Genomic DNA, 8,026 nt, shown 5'->3' on the forward strand with positions numbered 1-8,026 from the left:
ATTATTTTTTCAAATAAGTTAAAGAGTTTCTTATCGTGCTTTCAACCCCAATTTTTAAATAAATTCACTGTAATGTATTGATGGTGGGGAAGCTAGTTCCTATGCGCATTTCGCCGGTTGCTTAAGCCAGCTCATCAGGAAACCTTTCCCAATATTTTAGGAAAACTAGAAATGTCTTATGAAAGAATTATTTTAAACTCAATAAGAATTCAAAACGCATCTTTCACAAAACATTAAAGTTTTGACAAAACACGAACAATAACAGTGAGTTTATTTTTTCTTACATTTCTTTCTACACTTGGCTGGTTATTTTCCAACTCTAAATGCAGTTGTAAGGGAAAAAATAAAAACAAAATAAACAACTTCTATTTTGTTGTTTTTTTTTTTTTTAAAAAAACAACAGAATAGGGTATTCAGTTTTAAATGCACGGGCACTTGCAAATTTATTTTAAAAATTGATTTCGGGATTTTTTTATTATTTTTTCAAATAAGTTAAAGAGTTTCTTATCGAAAGCACGATAAGAAACCCCAATTTTTAAATAAATTCACTGTAATGTATTTTTTACTTTTGACATTGTTTGTTTGGATTGTTTTTTTTTATTGTGAACAGAAACTTATGACTTGCTACAAAAGTCTGTTCACAATCACTGTTACTACACTTTAATAGATATAATATACAACTTGATTGTGAATTGAACAAATATATAACTTTATAGTGAATTAAACAATTATAAATCTCTTTTTAAGTCTGTTCGTTTGTTTTGTCAAACAAGCCTAAACGGCTGAACCGATTTTCTTGAAATTTGGAACGTTAAAATACAGTACTGTTCTGTATAAAAAAGAAAGTCTGATCACCGTAAATATATTACCAATTAGGTATACGAATTTATATTGGGAAGTCTACGCCCATTATTACTAGTTCACTTATTCTTTAACCACATGTTCATATTGAACTAAAAGTTCATGTATAAATATTGAGAATTTCTACTTGCTGTAGTTTTCCATATGTACGAACTTGAGTGTTTATTTCATATTGGAGATGCAACGCCCACTATTGCAAGTTCACCCATATTTTTCAAATGTTCATATGGATTTCAACGTTGCCCAGGCAAAATTTTAGATTCCTATATATATGATACACCGTATCAAATACATGTTCCTGCTATTATGTTATAAAATTATCTTAAAATTCATTCATTTAATTTTAAAACTCTTTTGAATTTCTAACTTCGAAATTGTAAACTGTTGTAATTTGGCATTAAACTAAATAAAAATTACACTTTTAGCAAATCCTTACGATTTAGAGATTACTTTACCAGCTCTAGAATTTTTTCAAAGAAAATCCTTTCGAAAATCTTTACGAAAACAAAGAAGCTTTATGCCTTCCATGTTTCGGCATATTTGACCCACAAAACCCGATCGGAATTTAGTTAAAAACATTTAACCTTACAAGTAAGAGTGCTATATTCAGCTGTGCCGAATTTTATATACCCTTCACCATAGTGTATTTTAAACATATTAGTTTTTTAAATTTAAAATTTTTTCCCCGACTACATTATTATTACACCAAAAGCAAAACAAGTAAGAAATTATAGTGGGGCGAGGCCGACCATATAATTTCCTACACCTGTATACGAATAAAATGTGATTTAGTTTTTATAATAAAGCATTTAAGTTGAATTGTACTTTGCCTCAGATATGCTAAAGCCATTTATTGTTTAATAAAACTGTGGATATTTAAGGAATGAGGCCCTATAATTATAAAGTTCATCAGGGACATCAAGATTAGTATAGAACTTGGGTTTTCAGCTTTTTGTCGAGATACGAGTATATTAAACATAATTATGAACTTAAAAGCCCTATTTGCCGGGTTCAGTTCTATGGGGCCTAAGTTATATAATGTACCGTTGTTAACCATTTTTAATAGGCTTCGTAGTAGCATAAAATATCATGTGCCGAATTTCATTGAATTATATCCAAAATTGCGACCTGTAGTTTGATTACAATGGCTTAATAGACTCCGCTATCTATAAGGATCCAGAATATATATACTTTATAGTGTCGGAAAATTATATTAAAGAAATTACAAGCGGAATGACAAACTTATATATACCCTTCTCAAGAAGGTGAAGGGTATAAAAAAGACAATTGCACTAATTGACCCGTGTCGCCACTTCATGTGTAGTTACACATGTGTAGTTTGAAATTTGTTTAGGTGGTAACACTGGTGCTGTATATATATTTGTTACTACATTGTACTTTAAAACAAAATACATAAACACATGTACAATACACTACGTTGGCGTAGTTGCTAACGAGAATTTTGTACGGTTACAATATCTACTAACGCATCTTGTTGCAGCAAAAAAATTCCATTCTATTGCTATCTACACCAAATGAGTAATTTTTTTGTATTCGGGTCCTTTTTGTTCTCTTATTGTACTCTATCTATATTAATTATCTCTTAATTTATTTTCTCTTAATCTCTTCTTCTTAGTATTAAAGTAAAGTTGAACAGGAAAAATGTATGGAAAAACGAGCCACTACATACTTAAGAATTAGAACGAAAAAGTACCAAAAAATCCCTTTTTATATGTTCTTATCTAGTCAAGGTCCTATATGCTAAATTCTATGTTTCTAGGTTAAAAATTTAGAACATACAAAAAGTACGTTTTGTAGAATGAAAAAGTACCTTTTTTATATGTTCCTACCTAGTCAAGGTCCTATATGCTAAATTTCATGTGCCTAAGTTCAATATTATAAAAAATTTCAAAAGTGCCTTTTGTATAACGAAAAAGTACCGAAAAGTCCCCTTTTATATGTTCTTACATAATCAATACATGCTAAATTTCATATTTGTTTTTGTTTGTTTATTCCCAGCAAAAAATATTAGAAGTGGATCTTTACGTATAACATTTAAATCACTTCTAAAGTTGCAAATGAATCTTTTCTACTTCATTAGATGTGATTTTTAAAATAGATAATTGGCGTTGAATTATAAATTATTCGTAATGTTTCCTACATTTTTTTTATAATTTTATAAAAACTTATGTACATATATAATAATTCGTACAAGCTTTTATCATTTAAAGTTAGTTTAATTTTTCTAAATTAAAAAAAAGAAAATAAATTTATTTAGATTTATTGCAGACAGCTGATTAGTGTTGTTATTACATAAGTTATATGTTATGGTTACTAAATATAGTAGTTAGAATGCCATACATTAAATTTCATCTCAAATAATTTGTAATACTATGTTATTTAGTTAATTGTTAATAATTAATAACAATTTATACATATACATTATTATATAATACTATTATTTTGTAAATTACAATTATATTCCTTAACTTTTTTAAGTCAAAAAACAAAGTATTTTTTTCAGTGTTTCAAGTACTACTGCACGAAACCGATTAACCGCAACCAATAACTTAAATGCTTATATCACTACAAAAGCGACGCGCAAATTCATATGTAAAAAATCAAATCAAACAAGTGTAAAAGTAAAAAATAATAGAATTGGAATAAAAGTTAGAGGTAAGCAAAAATGAGTTCAAAAAGATCTTTCAAAAGAAAGATAAAGAGTAAAAGATCTCGTCTTACCAACATTTTAAGTTTAAAATTGTATAAGAGCCCCAATAAACAATAAACGTAAATACATACCTTCACACTTTCTTAGATGAAATAAAGTCCTTAAAGGCAGATTTTAAAATAAATGAAAAAATCAGTGTTTAAATCGGGCCTTTATATGCGACACCCCAGCAAGGTCATTTCTTTGTGGCACAAAAAACCATAATGCTCTAAATGGGTGCCATATGTGCCGCCAAGAAGGATCCCATTTTGGACACCACACCGTCTTTTCAGACTCTTTGGGCCCAAGTCGATCAGATTTAGATTTTAAAAATAAAATTGATATTACTTTTCATAAGGAAATTAATTTGGAAATAGGTTCTGATTTAGAAGATGCAGGAATTGGAATGATCACACAGTTTCCTTTGGACTGTATGCATCTTTTAGACCTAGGTGTGACAAAAAAATTTCAAAAAAATTAATGGATTGACAAAATCAGAATTATATAGTAAACTTGTTTCCTTTGTTCCATTCATATCTGAGTTTGTCTGAAAACCAAGACTACTTGATGAAATGTTAAATATAGCAAATAGCTATTTATACTGGCATAGTGCTGTTAAAAGATTTTGTGGATTCCGATTTTTTTTTGAACATTTTTGTTTATTTGTTGTCGGATACAGAATATTTGTTGGTACCGAAATATTCAACAAAAATATATCTTATTCCACTGCTAAAGATATGTTTGATATTTTTGTAAAAAAATTTGCAAATTTTATGATACATTTTACATGTGTCAGAATGTTATGAAAAAATTGGAAATATTATGAACGTTTCAGTTTACGAATTTGAAAACTTTTTTCAAAAATTAAAAAGCTGTATTAAAATGCCCCGGCATACAGGGCAGCAAATTTTTAATAACTTCTTTGAAAAATCGATAGTTTTAACAAAAGATGAATGAAATATTAAAAAATATAAAAATGAGGAAGTAAAATCGGTTTACACAAATAGTTTCACACTTAAATCGAAATTCCCAGACAACATATGTTGCGTAAGTAATACCACATATATAACAATAACAAGAATTTTTGATGATGGCTATTGCGATGGAAAAAAAATTCGTAAATTTGAAAAGTTTTTTTGAATATCCCTGGATATTGGTATTGCTTTAAGCGAAAAGTGGGAATTAGATGATATAGTAACCAAATTTTGTTTAAATGATTTAAAAAAGATCCAGTTACTTCCCTTTAAGGAAGGTGCAGTATTAATACCATTAATATAATAAATACTTTTTTCAGTAATCAAAATAAGAAGAAAGCCATGTTTAAGAATGAAGAACAATCCGACAAATATAGAAGGATAAATGCTAAGCTTGATCTTCTTACTGGTAAGTAATCGCTATTATTTCATATTTTAATTTTCAAATAATGAATTCCTTTTTTAGAAAACAATGAACTACTAAGGAAACAGCTTAGAGGTACATAAACTTATCATTTTAGATAAGATTTTTTTTTAACATGTGCTAAACATTTTATATTTTCAGAAAATAACGACATTTTCAAAAAAACAGCTAAATGGTACATATTTTATTTTCCTTCAAAAGTACATGCAAATTATTTTTTTTTTTTTAGAAATTCGAAATCAAAATGCTTTGATTCTAGATGCCCTAAGTGAAAATAACGTCGAATTAAAAGACTTCTTAAAGGATAAAAACCCTAAATACATAAAGACTTTTCCAGATTAAACTATAGAATAGCATTGAGACTAATCAATTGATTTGTTTATAGACTAGTGTATACATTCACTATACTATTGATTGGAATTTGGACTGCTTTATAAATTAAATTATTTTTAAATATATTTTTAGACTTCATCTATAAAAGCCATAGCTGGAAAACGAGAACTTGAAAAGGGACTAACAGACATCTTGTCCCCTACATTGCTGGTTGATTTCAACGTTGAGGGAAGTCGTAATAAGAAAAGACTTTTAAATTACCCAAAATTAATTAATATATTATTTCGTAAGTAATGAATTTAATTTAAAAAAAAGTTAAATTATTACATTATTATCATTTTTCAGAAGGAACATATGATGAAAATAGCACTGAAAAATCCTTTAAAAGTACATTGAGAGATGCTTTAAAATTGGCAAAAAACAATTTTTTTGAGGTAAAAAAGCTTTGGAAAAGACTACATCGAATACAGAATATAGTTCTCCTAAAGATTCGGAAATAGACTCAACAAAGAATGATATATGATACATTTTTTAATTACATTAAACTCAATTTTTCAATCCGCAATTTCATAACTTCTTATCTTCTATTTTTTACTCCATCTAAAATGCCAAAAAAAAATCGGTGTCCACTATCTACATTAAAATAACGCCTTAAAATCGAAATTTAATCGCATCTAAAGCATCGCTTTTATTAAGTAAAAAGTTTAAAAAATGAACAACATCTCTCCAGTGACAAGCTAATGTAGATTTCATTGATTTTTTACCAAAATTAGAAGTACTTCAAATATGTTATTTGTGGTGAAAATTCAACATCTTCTTCCTCACTCTTTTTGATGGGTTGTTTTGTATAAACATGCACGAAAAAGTAATTTTTTATGAAATTTTCAGAGGTGGTATCGGATTTTTACTTATATCTTCGTTATTTGTGGGCCGATTGGGCTGATTTTAAATAGCGTTCTATTCGATCGTATTTCTGATAGAATTATTGAAAATTCAGATTTCGCAGATGGGGTGTTCTGAAAACTGATTTCAATATACACACACTGACAGACAGACGGACATGACTAAACCGACTCTGCTATCTATAAGGATCCAGAATATATATACTTTATAGGGTCTAAAAATTATATTATAGAAATTACAAACGGAATGACAAACTTATATATAACATTCTCACGAAGGTGAAGGGTATAAGGGTATAATAAGCTTAAATTGAAAAAATGTTGATTAGTTTTGGTTTTTTTATCATTTAAGAAGGTTTTTTGCTTATCCTGAAAAATGTGTTCAATGTAACATAGGGCTTTTTGGATTCCATATGACGATATGTTGTTTAATCTAAGATAGATTATGGGCTAATCTCGTCTATTTCGTACACCCAATTTACACGATGATTTTTTCATGTTTGCCCAGACGTCTGTTTTCATGTTTGTCGATGATTGGTGGTGAGCGGGGTAGAGAAGAATTGAAATTTTTTGTTTTTTTATTATAGTTTCACTGTTTTCTTGTTGGATCTCACTGTTTAATTCGCTACAGATATGTAAAAAAATATTTAATATGTTTGGTTCGAACGGTCCCGCCTCACACTTACACGCCCTTACCCGACCGAGATCTAAAAAACTACTTCATGCACCTAACAAATAATTACAGGTAACTACTAAAAACAATTTGTAATGATTTCAAAACATGCAGGGATATACTTTTTTAGGATACCCGTCATTGCTTTTATGTTATTGTTTTCAAAAGTGATTGTGATTGAAATGTCCCTTTTATGTGTTCTGGCCTAATCGGGGTTCTACATACTTTTAATATCATGGCCTAATCCGGGTTCTACATACTTAATATCATGTTTCTAGGTTCAATATTATAAAAAAGTACCTTTTGTAAAACGAAAAAGTACCCAAAAATCCCTTTTTATAGGTTCTTACCTAGTCAAGGTCCTACATGCTTAATTTCATGTTTCTAGGTTCAATATTATGGAAAATTCAAAAAGTTACTTTTGTGGAACGAAAAAGTACCAAAAAGTTCCCTTTTACGTGTTCTGGCCTAACTCGGGTTCTACATACTTAATATCATGTTTCTAGGTTCAATATTATAGAAAATTCAAAAAGTACGTTTTTTGGAAGGAAAAAGTACCAAAAAATCCCTTTTGATAGATTCATACTTAGTCAATGTTCTACATGGTAAATTTCATGTTTCTAGGTTAAAAATTTAGAAAATACAAAAAGTACGTTTTGTAGAACGAAAAAGTACCTTTTATGTGTTCTGGCCTAATCCGGGCTCTACATACTTAATTTCATGTTTCTAGGTTCAATATTATAGAAAATTCAAAAAGTACTTTTGTAGAACGAAAAAGTACCAAAAAGTCCCCTTTTATATGTTCTTACCTAATCTATACATGCTAAATTTCATATTTGTTTTTGTTTGTTTATTGTTTTGTATAAGCATGCACGAAAAATAATTTTTTTAGGAAATTTTCAAAGAATTTTCATATCTTCGTTATTTATGGGCTGATTTTAAATAGCGTTCTATTCAATCGTATTTCTGATAGAATTATTGAAAATTTGGATCTCGCAGATATCTGGGGTCTTTTGAAAACTGATTTCAACATACACACAGACAGACAGACGGACATGGCTAAATCGACTCCGCTATCTATAAGGATCCAGAATATATATACTTTATAGGGTCGAAAAATTATATTATAGAAATTACAAACGGAATGAC

The 8,026-nt window shown here is 28.7% G+C and overlaps 1 long non-coding RNA gene across 2 annotated transcripts; it reads left to right on the plus strand.

Annotated features, from left to right (window-relative positions):
• The first annotated feature begins 3,408 nt into the window (after positions 1–3,408).
• LOC124418633 lies at positions 3,409–5,852 on the plus strand. Of its 2 annotated transcripts, XR_006940115.1 has the most exons (6): positions 3,409–3,537; positions 4,866–4,954; positions 5,012–5,044; positions 5,111–5,144; positions 5,435–5,588; positions 5,648–5,852. It is a non-coding gene; the product is annotated as an uncharacterized LOC124418633 (long non-coding RNA). The 2 variants fall into 2 exon arrangements; XR_006940116.1 differs by lacking the exons at positions 5,435–5,588; positions 5,648–5,852 and adding an exon at positions 5,199–5,350.
• Positions 5,853–8,026: the final 2,174 nt, after the last annotated feature.

This window comes from Lucilia cuprina, chromosome X, assembly GCF_022045245.1.
Source record: "Lucilia cuprina isolate Lc7/37 chromosome X, ASM2204524v1, whole genome shotgun sequence".
Taxonomy (NCBI): Eukaryota; Metazoa; Arthropoda; class Insecta; order Diptera; family Calliphoridae; genus Lucilia; species Lucilia cuprina.